Source organism: Coturnix japonica, chromosome 5 (genome assembly GCF_054131305.1).
Source record: "Coturnix japonica strain WE chromosome 5, WE-NBRP24, whole genome shotgun sequence".
In the NCBI taxonomy this organism is placed as follows: domain Eukaryota; kingdom Metazoa; phylum Chordata; class Aves; order Galliformes; family Phasianidae; genus Coturnix; species Coturnix japonica.
Genome location: NC_140667.1, coordinates 20668481 through 20681575, shown reverse-complemented (window position 1 = coordinate 20681575; position 13095 = coordinate 20668481). Strand labels below are relative to the sequence as shown.

General features: G+C 33.5%; 1 protein-coding gene across 8 annotated transcripts in view; it reads left to right on the top strand.

The window, feature by feature from the left end:
- LRRC4C (leucine rich repeat containing 4C) overlaps window positions 1-13095 on the top strand; it is a 426317-nt gene that overhangs the window by 361408 nt on the left and 51814 nt on the right. The gene's annotated exons all lie outside the window — the stretch shown is intronic.

The window sequence follows — 13095 nt, the reverse complement described above, 5'->3', positions numbered from 1 at the left end:
AAAAGAATTAGTGTAGTTCAGTTTTATGTTCTCTTTTCCTAAGATTATGTTGTTAGATTATATGTCATTCTGCTTGAATAGAATGTAAGATAAATGGTCACTTTGCAATCTTATGGTACAGCCTATGCAAACATTTATTAAATAGAACTGATAAATATAGTTTAGCTTAACTGTGCAATTGCATTTCTTGCTAGATTCAATTTAAATATACTCAGCGCATCTATCCTGTCAAAGTCCAGTCCTGTTGTGTAAGAATATGTTAGAGTGACATGCACAGCATTTCAATGATGTGCTTTATCTTTATTCCGTACCTGGTTCTTTTATAAAATCTATTTTAATTTCCCTAAGATCAGTGTATTGCAGAAAAAATTCATAGTAGCTAATTGTATTAGTATCTACCTTCTTTGCACTAAGAAAACTTTAATGAGATTTAATATCAAATGTGAAATAAACAGCTGGCTTTTATTTGCTGTATCTAAGAGCTTGCCAAAGGCCATTGAGTAATCTTCCTCACTTTCCACACATATGCATGAGATCCTATCTAAGTCCTGATGGAGCACCCATATACAGTAAATCATTTCTGCAAAGGATTTCTCTGGACTTGTCTTTTTCTTTTGTCATTTTTTCATCCCATAGCTTCTACTGCTACTATGGTTATATATAGGATGAACTGTAGGTATTCTGGAGTCATTAAGATCCAGTAATGCAGAAGTACTGTTTTTAAATGATGCCCATTTCATGAAAGGTGAACATTTCATGCTTTCTTTTATGAAGGGTAGTACTACTGCAGCAAAATTAAGTACCGGCTTTTTTGGTATTATATATCATTATTTATCTAAGCCAATTGTTGATTAATAACACAGGTAGTAACAAAAAAAGAAAAAAAATCATTTAAAGGTAACTTAAATATCCTTATGAAAATGTTATCAAGAACTCCTAATTCATGACCTTAAGACTCACACACACAGGAATCACACAACCTGTATACTCAAATCATTTTCTTTTGCCAGTGCAAATGGGATTAAATTAAAGGCTGGACTTTACAGTTATTCAGCTTCTTCATTGGGGAAGAAATATCCAAGAACTATCCCAGGAAGAGGATTGTGATTTAGGTACAGTTCCTACTCAGATACTGCTTTGTCTAAGGAAAGCAATTTGTTGCTATCTGTTTTCTTTGCATAACCCCTTTCTTTGTTAGGAATGTGTTAAGACTCTTCTGTTCATTTTGTTATTTTTTCAGTTAACCTTGCTGGAAAGGAAATATCTAGAGACTTTGTGATTAAGATAGGACTTGGAAGAATCAGAATGCTTTACTGGATCAGGAGTAGATCTCTCTACCATACAGAGCTGAGCAATTGAAGAAAAATGCAAGCTGCTATAATAAGCCAAGTGCAAAATTGGATTACAAAGTCATTAGAGGCTGTAGTTGTTCAGCACCTTTTAGCCCTTGGGAAAGATTATTAAACAAATGAAAATGGTTTTAAAACTAAGCATTTTATTCCTTTCAAGTAGGGGTTATTATTTCTTTTAACTTCTAATTGTTGTGCATAATACTGTATAATATCAAATTTAAAATGTATTTACTGCCCTTATAAATGTAGATCAGTGACTATGCTTTAAAACATGCAATCTTTTTGCCTGTTTCTGTAAACAGGACATTTATATAAAAGCATATTTTTTACACTTCTTTTGTGATTTCTGGTATATTTTTTAAAATCAAAATGCTTAAGGATATTCAAAATTCCTAAAATGATATTTTAGCTTTTATCATTTTTCATTTTTTAAATTATTCATGAATTTGACTGTATATTAAGAGAAAGTATTTGTGAATGAGTGTGTCCAAGTGTTTCTTTTTTTCAGACATCGTAGAATCAGGTAAATATTGGTTATGAAGGGTCACTGGGAGTCATCAAGACCGGTTTCCACCTATAGTGCAACTGTTACAAGCACTGAGTCGTATTAGGTTTTACTTTCTTATGTTTAGTTGTAAGATCCTTCAAGAATGTTCTACAACAGTTCTTGTTCCTGTGCTGTTTCTCCTCTAATGGTGAAATTGTTTGTCCTAATATCCAGTCTTAAAAACTATCCTGCAGTTTTTGTCTGATGTCTATTTTTGATCTGCCATGTCTGAAAAGAGTTTCCTGTGGTCAAATTTATAAATCCCCTAAGTAACTGAAATCTGCCCATAGAGTGGCTGTTCTAACCATAAGTGTACCATCAGTGGCAATCATTGTTACCTTTCAGTGCCTGACTGCAGTTAAGCACCTAGGCCCTAACAGAAAGGTCCAAGGGCTGGATGCTCTGTTATTTTGTTTGTTTGGCTCCTTACATACTCAAGGCTTGCTTCACATCATGACCCCAGTATTGCCACTAATATATATTACTCAGAGGATTGGAAGTTAACTGGGAGTAACATGCTGAGATTGAACTGATTAAATAGCAGACTGCCAAGTTGAGACCTTGTGTAAAACAGCTCTTTGAAGTGTTCTGTGTGTTCTGTAAAGAGGAAAAATGAACCATCTTCTTAGAATCATATATGGCATCTTCAGTAAAACTCATCCTTGCTCCCTATGTAGTCAGCATTACGTGTGATCTGCATTATGCTCCCTACAGTTATCCAAACATGTGTCTGGGCAGACGGAATCATTTCTTACTTATCTGTTCCTGGAACGTGAATGAGGCATCAAGACAAGTTACGTTCAGTCTTTCACTTGTTTTTTGTTTTCTCAGGGAATTAACCATTAATCTCACAATACGAATTCAAAGAGGTTGTGAGGGTCATGTGAATTACTGGGACTGCACAAATATCAAATTCTGCTTTACCACAATAGACTGACTTATCCACTCTCTTAATCTTCAAGTAAAATATATTTTCTCTCTTACTCATCAGTTCTTTTTTGATATCTTTCCACAAATTTCTGACATATAAATACATTAGGTTTTGTTGTTGTATTAGGCATGGAAAGTATTAGGAAAGATAATGTGTCTTTAAAGATTGATCCCTTCAAAATTTTTACTTATAGTTTTTTTTTTGTTTGTTTGTTTTTGTTTTTTTATGGACACTGGGCTATGCTGACAACAAACAAACAAAAAATAACCCAGCAACAAAGTTGTGGCAGAATTGCTAATGTAGAAATTTGTCCTAGTATGTGAAAAACAATCAGTGTTTAACAGGGACCACCAATACTTTGGTAGTATTGTCTGATTTTTATTATATATATATTTTTTTAAACTTAGTTTAGTACACACAGTTATTTAGGAATACCCAGATTCAATTCCAAGTACTTTTTCTAAGTTCTCCCCTCTAGAGTTCCTGCTTCATTTAGATTCTTACTGCATAAAGTGTCTGTTTGTCACAAATTTATTATACACTGTTTTGTTTTTCTTCTCCTGCATGCACACTGTGCATCTCACCATCTCACTCACTGATCTGCAGAGTCCCTCATATTACACCCTCAAGTGTATCTTGAGTGCAGTCTGAACTGTTGATTTTCACCATATTATGCAACAATTAAGATCAATTTAGTAATGAGAGAGAGTTAAATAGGTCAGTTTAAATCATACTTGCAGGCTGTTGATTAAAAAAAAAAAAAAAAAAAAAAAGACATTATTTTCCTAGAGTTGGAATGGGAGAAATTGCAAGAGTTTCTGAGAGTTTAAAAAGGTACTTAAATTATGCCTCAAAACATTTTTGTATGCAGAAACAAATCTGATCAGATTTAATAGGTCCTCTGGAAGTCCTGCTCTTACATAACATATACCGCAGTTGTTTTATATAAATATTTCTGTTAGACCTTCCCAACCAAAAGGCAGTAAAGGCTGTAGTAGAAATCCCCAAGTAACTTTTAGTAAAAGTAATAAATAAAATGCAAAACTTATGCAAACTGAATATGAAGTCAACCTAAGTTGTAATTATTACTTTGTTATTCTTTATTCAATGCTTTCATTGGAACCAATATTTTTTGCATTTTGCTGACTAAAGTGAAATTCCTATTGATTTGATTAAGAATAATGGATTGTGGAAGGGACTGAGATACAAAATTCTTAGATTCCCAAGACTATGAATGTAGATTTTTTTTATTTTTTTTTTTTAATTGAGAAATGATAGTATATTTGTTTAACTTAAAAATTGGCGGTTGAATGAAAATGCAGTACTAAGTTGCTTGTGACTATCTTTGTATTTTTCTTCCCCTTGCCTTTGATATTTGAGTGTGCCTGTGGAGGTGAGGGAATGAAGAAACAAACCAAAAAGATACAGATTGAAAGAATACATGAATGAAACTTTAAAAAAATCCTGGAAATTTATCATATTTCTCATTTAGCATTTCAGCTAAAACAGATATACAAATACCAGATATTTCTGGTATTTAAAATAGTGTTTCCCAGTAAATGCAAACTTGTATAGATTATTTATATATAACACAGAGAGGCAAGTATTTTCTTCTGGTGTCAAAAGCTTTTGAGTCTTACTTTCATGACTAATGTTAGCATAAAATCTTGTTTTTATAAAGATGCATGCAGGTCTGTAAGCTTTTCACTAACTTTGGGTGAGCCTTAGGCTACTGTTCATGAATGAACCCTGTATGTGGATGTAGGGAAGTGAGAAAAAGTCACAGTATTTAGCATTTCCTCCATCTCAAACCCATTTATCCATGTACTTTACTTTTATAAGGTCATTGAGATATTATTGTGATGGGTGACCTTATAAAAATCATATAGCCGCAGAAAGCTACATTTTAAAGGAGGAATGTTGAACACTTTGTCCAGATGTTACTTAAAATAGGTTTTCAAATATAAAACAAAATTTAAAAAAATCAGACATGAAAGCATTAGTGTAAACATAGTGAACGTATATATTCTTCCCTTAAAGCAGAAGGAAATGAAGGGAAATGAGATCATAAAAACAAAAACAAAACAAAAAGAAAAAGCAAAACAGTGTCCCTCCCCTCCCTCTTCCCCCCCCCCCCCTCAATACATATCATTTAGTCTTTAAGATCTGTATACAATTATTTTTTTTTTTTTTCCTTGCAATCTCATCCTTTATCTACTTTATTTCCAAACATTTCACAATTATGTTTCACATTTCCTTTTCCTTTGGATAGATTTCAGGCTCCTGAAATGTTTTTCCAACAACCAATTTATTACCTTTATTTTGTGCTATCGTTCTTACTTGATGTTCCATTTTCTCTACATCATATCACATAAAGGTTTTCCCCCTCAACTTTGTAATCTTCAGATATTCATAAATATTAAAATTGCATCTCTTTACTTAGTTCTGTTGGGCTGATCTGTCCTCATAAAATAAGTTCTTCTAATCACTTGATCAGTGTTTCATCTTTGAACATACTACTTGTTATTATCACTTTAGTTGTAAGGTCATTAGACTTAGGGTATTTCTGGTCTCATAGTTGCACGACACTAAAGGATATGATCACATTGATGAGATAGGGTAATGTGAATTAATCTGGTAAAATTTCTTGTTCATTTGGTATTGCTTTGAACTTTCTTCACAAGCAAGATAGAAACACGACAAATCTTCAGTGACTGAGGTTGTTTTCTCTTTAGAGACAGTTATTTCTTGTTGGAGATGAAGAAAAGTTGCAAAGGTTGGTTATTTGGCCTCCGTCTTCCCTGGAGCTAAAAGAAGAAGAGGAAAAAAAAAAAAAAAAAAGAAAAAAAAAAGGGGAAAAAAAAAAAAGCTGAACTTGAGAGAGATTTCTTGTTTTGCTAATTAGTTTTAAATCTCTGAAGAGATATTTTCTCTATGTGATTTCCATTAATGCAGTATTAAATTTGTTATATCTGTCTGTATTAGGAATACATATTTATTTAATTCAAAGGTCTAAAGTTAATTAAACATGCTTACCTGCCATATATAATTCTGATTAATTTACATACAAAATGTTTGTCACAGCATAGCAAAGCATAATATCAGCAGTTCTGTAAAATTCCATTATTGATATTTTATCCATGTTTGCTAATTGTGATCCTGCAAGTTCATGAGAGTTGGTTAAAAAAAAGGTATCCTTTTTGAAATGACGTGATTGCACTCTTTTTTTTTTTTTAATTGTTAGTGTTGGATATACAGACTTAGAAGTAACCAATTACTGAAAAGTCTGAATTTATGAAATTTTAACAGTGCACAAGTTTGAACTCATTGGGAGTTTAGTGGCTCTGATGTTCAGGTCATTGGGTTTCTGTTACTGAATACCAAAAATCTTTTTTTTTTTTCTTTCCTTTTTTTCTTTTTCTTTAAGTGTTAGATGATATCTTTATTTAAAGAAAAGAAAGAATTAAAAAGGTTAAAAACAACAACTTGTTTTTAATTTAGCCCTTCAGACAGCTAAACTTGTAATAGAATAAAAGGGTAAGTATACAGATGAGTATTTCATTTATTCTATTGCATTATAGCGTGGGATTTTGATTTTATGTGTTCAGATGAAGAACATTCATTGTCAGACAAACTGGCCTGAACTGCAGTTTTATGTTTGTGTTTGTATCTCTACTGTGACAGACTTTTTTCAGAAACAAGTAACAGTTTCTGCTCAAATAAAAAAGGACTGTGGTTCAAGCTTCAGTTTTTTCTTTATGGAATTCATGCAGTGATTATTATTATTATCAGGTCATAATTTCGTGGCAGTTGAAGTCCATTTGTAACAGTTGGTGCCATGAGTATTTTTGTCCAGTTACAGTAAAGAGCAGAGCATCTTAAACTCTTTACTGGTGTTACAAACTTTCATAATAAATTGAAATTAAAATTAAAAAGTATTCTTCTTTCCTTTGGTTTCTCACACACTTCATTTGTTGTCAGTATTATTATGTTTAATTGATGTACCATGTGAATGTACCATTCTATGTGAATATAAGGGAAATAAAAGAAAATAAGTGTTTTTTGCTGTTAGTTTTGCAGTATGTTTATAATGTACTATGTGTAGTGTGAAGCAGCAGCACTGTGTGAAGTGCTAGCATGCTAATGTAACATATATAACCCACGGATGGTAATTATACCATTCATATTATTGTTAGCATTAATAACTCCCCTTCAAACAGATGACCAGTAGGTGAGAATAGGTGTCATGGATGTTGTTATATGAACCACACAATATCTTGTGAACAGAATTCCTGCTGTTACAGAAGAATTAAATACTCAGTTCAGTGCTTTCTGGTTTTGGCTAGCACACTGCTCTTGTTCTTAACTTTAACAGATTGTGGTGTTCTTTGTATACCTGGAATTGGAGAGCCTGGCCCAAAACTGTATTTCTGTCATACTTGTTTTGTATTTATCTTGCATTAAATCATAATATTAGGAAATCCCTGTGCTCTAAAATGACATTTTATACCTACATTTATTCATGTGTTTTGTGTGCTTAAAATGGTGGATGAAATTACTGTGCTTCTAAGTGAACTCTCACTTTTATTAGAGCTTAATGGTCCTACAGGTAACAGATATATGCATGATCTCAAAAGCAGACTTCACAGTGGGAAAGCAATCTTTTCCTGTTTTTCTCTGTTCTGCTGCTGGTCTCAGCAACTGAACACAAACACCTGATAGCTTTGTTTTTATTGGCAGTTCGATGATCTATGGACTTTGGCATCATTGAGTTTTGTTTCTTCTTCTGATTGGCATGTTTCTTTGTCAGGCAGACCTAGTCTTACTTGATAAGAAGATTCCAGTATGTTCCAAAAAGAGTTATGGGTAGTGATGGTGTTTCATTTTTACATTTAGCATCCTGGGACTTGATATTCCTGTCAGGAGCAACACAGATAGATATTTTTAATTTGCTGGACCTTCATTTTCTGTGTTTTATATTGTTTCATATTCCACTCATCTGTTATACTACTGTTGTTTATGTGGTAATATGTTGAAAATGTATCTGAATTTAAAGTACATACGTGGAATTGGTATAGTAATAGTATATTGTATGGGAAACCGGTAATCTCAGCCTGAACCTCTGATTAATCAGCTGTACAAGTGTCGGGTCAGCTGTGGGAGCACAGTTGAGGGTAATTCAGCTGTGCTTCCAGAAGGGGTGGAGGTTGGCTCCACCTCTTTTGGACTTCATTTAAGGGCTGACCACTACTAAAGCAGCATCTCTTTGAGGTCCCTCCTCTGTGGAGACTGCCTCAGTGTTTTCTAGCCAGACTGAAGGTTTCTATACTGGTGAGTTTTTTCTATGGATCCTTTTGGATATATATCACCATCCTTCTTATATTATTACCATCTTTGTATTTTTTTCACCTTACATGTAGTAATATAAGTAATATATTTAAGATAAATTATCAGAAAGACATGATCAAATTCAGAACTTTGATATTCAGATACATATTTTGGTGAGAAATCCCACGTTAGTTTTAATATGGTGTGGATTAATGCATGCAGATGAGTACCACACAGTTGCTGGCTCATTCTCCCCTCCAGCGGTATAGGGGAAGAGGATCAGGAAAAGAAAAAACAAAAACACCACAGTAGAGTAGAACTTGTGGGTTGAGATAAAAACTGTTTACTAAGAAAAGGAAAAGGAGAACAGCAATGCTAATTATAAAACTATGTACTTACAAATCAAGTGATGCACAGTGAAGTTGCTCACTAGCAGCAGACTGATGCCCAGCCAGTCCCTGAGTAACAGTTGTCCCACAGCCAACTCCTCACAGTTTTTAATGTTTTTTTGTTTCACAAAAAAAATGTATGGTATTGGCCAGCTTAGGTCATCTGTCCTGGTTCTGTCTCCTTGTGCCCCCACAGCCTCTTCCCTAGCAAGACAGCTCAAGAAGTTTAAATGTTCTTGATTCTGTGCAGCCACTGCTCAGCAACAATTAAAACATCAGTGTTATATTAATGTTGTTTTTCTCCCAGAGCCAAATATTAGCATCATCCCAGATGTTATGAAAGAAAAAATACCCACCTTTGTCCTGCTGAAACCCGGACACGTAGAAATTTTCATTTTAAATAAAATTGGTTTTGACACTAACTGTAGTAAGTAGCTAAGGATTTTCTCTTCTTATGTGCCAATCATGCTTCTGTCCACTTGATTTTAAGGAGCAAAGGGAACTCATAGAATTTCTCGCATTTCTTTGCTGGAGTTAGAATCATAAAATAATAGAATATCTAGGTTGGAAAAGACCTTCAAGATCACTGAGTCCAGTCATCAACCTGGCCTACCAATTCCTGTAAATAGATCTGTCCCTTTGCACCCCAGGATTGATCCTGGGTAAGCATTTTAATTAAGAATCTAATTCTGCATAATGCTGAAAGTCTTTTATTCCCACTGAATACTACTGAAGGTTGCTAGGCACCTCAAAGAGTCAGTGAATATCACAGCTTGCTTAGCACATGGTACTACATATGCCATTTGCAATCTCTGCTTAGAGCATAATTCTATTGCTGTCACTGTAGATTATTCAGTGTGGTTTGGGAGTTTGTTTTGCTGTGCTTAGAATGTGATTCCATTTCTTATAAAATGGTATTATTCTGTGGATTGTGATTCATGGATCTAGTAAAAACAGATCACTGAAGTGGGGAGAGGAAAGATTTGAGATTTTTGTATGTTCATTTTCCGGAACATTTTATACAGAATCTCTCCAGAAGATCATACCAGCGAATGACTGAAATGATAGTAATAAAAAAAAAAAAAAAATCATTTTCTTGCTAGCATTGCTTGATCCTTATTCTTTAAATATTGTTTATTGTCACATGCTATTCCCATATAGTCTGTGTAATGCTGGTGGTATGCAGGATGCACTTACCACAAAATAAGCATACCCCCAAAGCCTTAGGGCATTGAGCTACCCTTTTATTCCATGTAACTTATTGCAGAAGTGCTCACAGGATGACATGCTTTACTGTGTGCTACCTTATTGCTTTATTATTAGGCTTCAGAAAGGTCAGATAGGCATGACTTAAATTCTTGAGAAAACAATGCTGTAGAAAGTTGCTTTTTTTCATTTTCTCTCTACTGGAGGACCTGAATATTTTTCTGGAATCTGCAAGAGTATTTTTTGTATCATGTGGAAAGCAGAGAATTGTTTCCAATTCCCATTGTGGTAATCAATGAGATGTAAAATTGCAGCAGTTCCATGCTGCCTAGAGCCTCTCCTGACAAACCCTGTTTGGTTTGTCAGAATGCATAAAGCACTCATAAGACCATAACATTAGCCCTATTTCTCTTTAATGTGACTGGTCAGAGAAAGAAGCTAGCTCTTAAGGAGATATTTTCATTTGCTTAATTAACACTGCCATGGCTATTGTACAGAAAATTCTTTCTGTGTTATGAATATATTTCAGGATGCGTGTGGGGACCATTATTTGTACGTATGATGCATAAAAATCAAGAAACCCGTAGACCATCTCTGGAATTATTTCACTTTTGACAATTTCATTCACACATAGGAAAAAAGGAAAGTCTGTATAGTATTGTGGGGTTTTTTTTGTTTGTTTGTTTTTTCTCGTATTTGTGTTTAGTCAGGAAAGTAGTGTTTGTCACTATTCAGTCTGAATTATGAATATGTAAATATATATACATATATTTCCAAATTGTGAATATATACATTCATTTGCTAGTTCATAAGAAATTATTTTGCAGCATATGCTTAGGAGGAAGAAACTTTTAATACTGTGTTTTGAATGTATGTGAAGTATGACATATAACAAATAAAACAGGCATGGCTTAGCCCCAAAGTGTTTTCCTATGGGTGTCATTATATTTGGAGTGATTGTGTTGCTTATGGCATTAGCAATGGGCCAGAAGCTTCTTGTCTGTGCCTCTGACGCAGATAACTATAGTCATCATTTATCAGTCCCTTTGAGGTGTTTATAAAATACTCCATTCTCATTCCCTTTACTACTAGAAAAAAACATTAGCTTTATATAATGACATTTCTCTTGACTACCATAGCTGATAAGAAAATAAGTGAATGAATGTTTGTAAATCAGGTATTATTTTTTCTACAGTGGTTATTCCTTTAGCATAGAAACTAAGAGGATTGTCAGTTTCTTGTCTCATTTTGAACTATATGCCAGAACTATATGCCCATTTTCTTTTGTTCTGCATTGATTTTCTAATGAATGAGTGAGTGATTGAATGAATATGGAATGTTATTGCTGTTTTCCAACCTTTCACTACTTAAATTAAGTTTTTTGACAGCAACAAAAACAATGATCCTTAATATAATTTAAGAATGACATTATGCCTTAGTTTACTAAATGTGTTTCAAGTATACTAGCTACGCCTCAATCTGCCACAAGTCAGCAGATATGAATTTTTGTACCTTACATGGAATTAATCTCACAGGTATATAAAAAAAAAATGTTGTGTAGCTGTTTACTTATAGGATAAAAAAAATATTTATTCCTCATTAAAGTAAGACAAATCATAGTATTTGTATACTTCTGAAAGTAATATGTCAGCTAAAATCTGTACATACTTACGATACCTTGGGGAAAAAAAGACCTGCAAGTGATATTACCTTCATTTACAATATCTTCAGGCTATGAAAGGCAGAAAATATGTTAAATAATGGGGTAGATCATTCACATTACTTCTTTATCTGTAATCATCTAACATTGGAAATGCTTTATGAGTGAGAAATGCCTGTATGGAGTAGTGAGAGGGAGCATCCTATGTCTCTCCTACAGACAAAATCCTATTTGTTTTTAAAGTTAATTTTCATTTTAAAAACCAATTAATTAATTAAACAGAAATTTGTCAGACAAGAGTCTGGAGATTATTAGTAGTCAAAAGAGCTAGTCATAAAATGGAAGGACTGTTGGCAGGGGTAAATATTTTAATGCCATTTTGTTTTTATAAACACATACACATTAAAGAGACATTAGTCTTATTTCTTATACTATACTCTCACTCTAAAAAAAATCACCCACAGCTTTGTATTAGTTAGGTTGGGCAGAACAAATAGACTAAAGTATTGGTTCAACATAGATAAACTAGTGTATTGATTAGATGTACAAAACATTTCCAGTCAATAATACATGTATTTGAGTGAATTTATCTGCTGTAAGTCATGTAGAAAAGCATGGAATGTGATTTTAGAAATTGGTATTTATACCTTAACTTGAGTTGTTTTGGACAATAGCTGTGCAGAATTACCTAATCTCCATCTGCTTAACTCAGATGCAGAAGTATAAAAATATCAATATACCAGAGTTGCAACTATTCTTTGTTTTGTTTCCATCTGGTATCCTTGAAGGAAGAAAAATCAGAAGTGCAGTACAGAAAAATTATAGGACTGCTGCAGAAGAGTAATCCTTACTGAGGATTTTACTGGGTTAAAGATCAGAAAAACATTGTTACGGCCTTGCTATGAATAATCAAGGATCGAGGACATTTGGTGTATATAAGTTGTAATCTGTTAAGTGTATAAAGTAGAATAGAGCTCTGAAATAACAGAATGTGTCAGCAATTGAGAGGAATAGAAGCTGACACAAATGCCTTTTTACATCATCAACTAAACAGATAGCTGGGTTTCCTGCACAGTGAGTCAGCAGTTATTTGGAAGTGAGTTTTAACTTCATATTTAATAGTAAGAATGTTTATAAAGATATAAGAATAAGATAGATGAATTTTTTTAAAGATATACTTCTACATTTAAGAAACTGTTCCCTCTCTGTATCCTCTGAGACTGTTGAAAGTCTTATGTGGAAATAGCGCCCTGCAATTTTTTGTTTTATCGACCTTACTCTTACTTGTTACTTAACATAAATATCCAGAGTTCACACACATCCTATGAACTGCTTGTGAGTGATTCAGATTTGTAATTAAAAGCTTCTAATACTGTTTCAGATATCCTTGAGACAATACAGGAGACTTCTTCTGTACAAGACTTCTACAGGAGCAAACAGATGAGATATGGGATTTGCACTCTTATGGAATTGCAGCTTGGGTCACATTGTAGTAATGTCAAGCATCTGAAATAGCTACCCTTTGTTTGGTAGTTGAATGCTGCTCCCATAGTGATATATTTGGATATCTGAAAGCAAAATAGTAGGAACTGTGTTTTTTTGTCCTCGTTTACTATGTCAACATGGTAAGACATACTACCCTGTGTGTTTGGTTTTTTTTTTTCTCTAGTAAGTGTTTTACT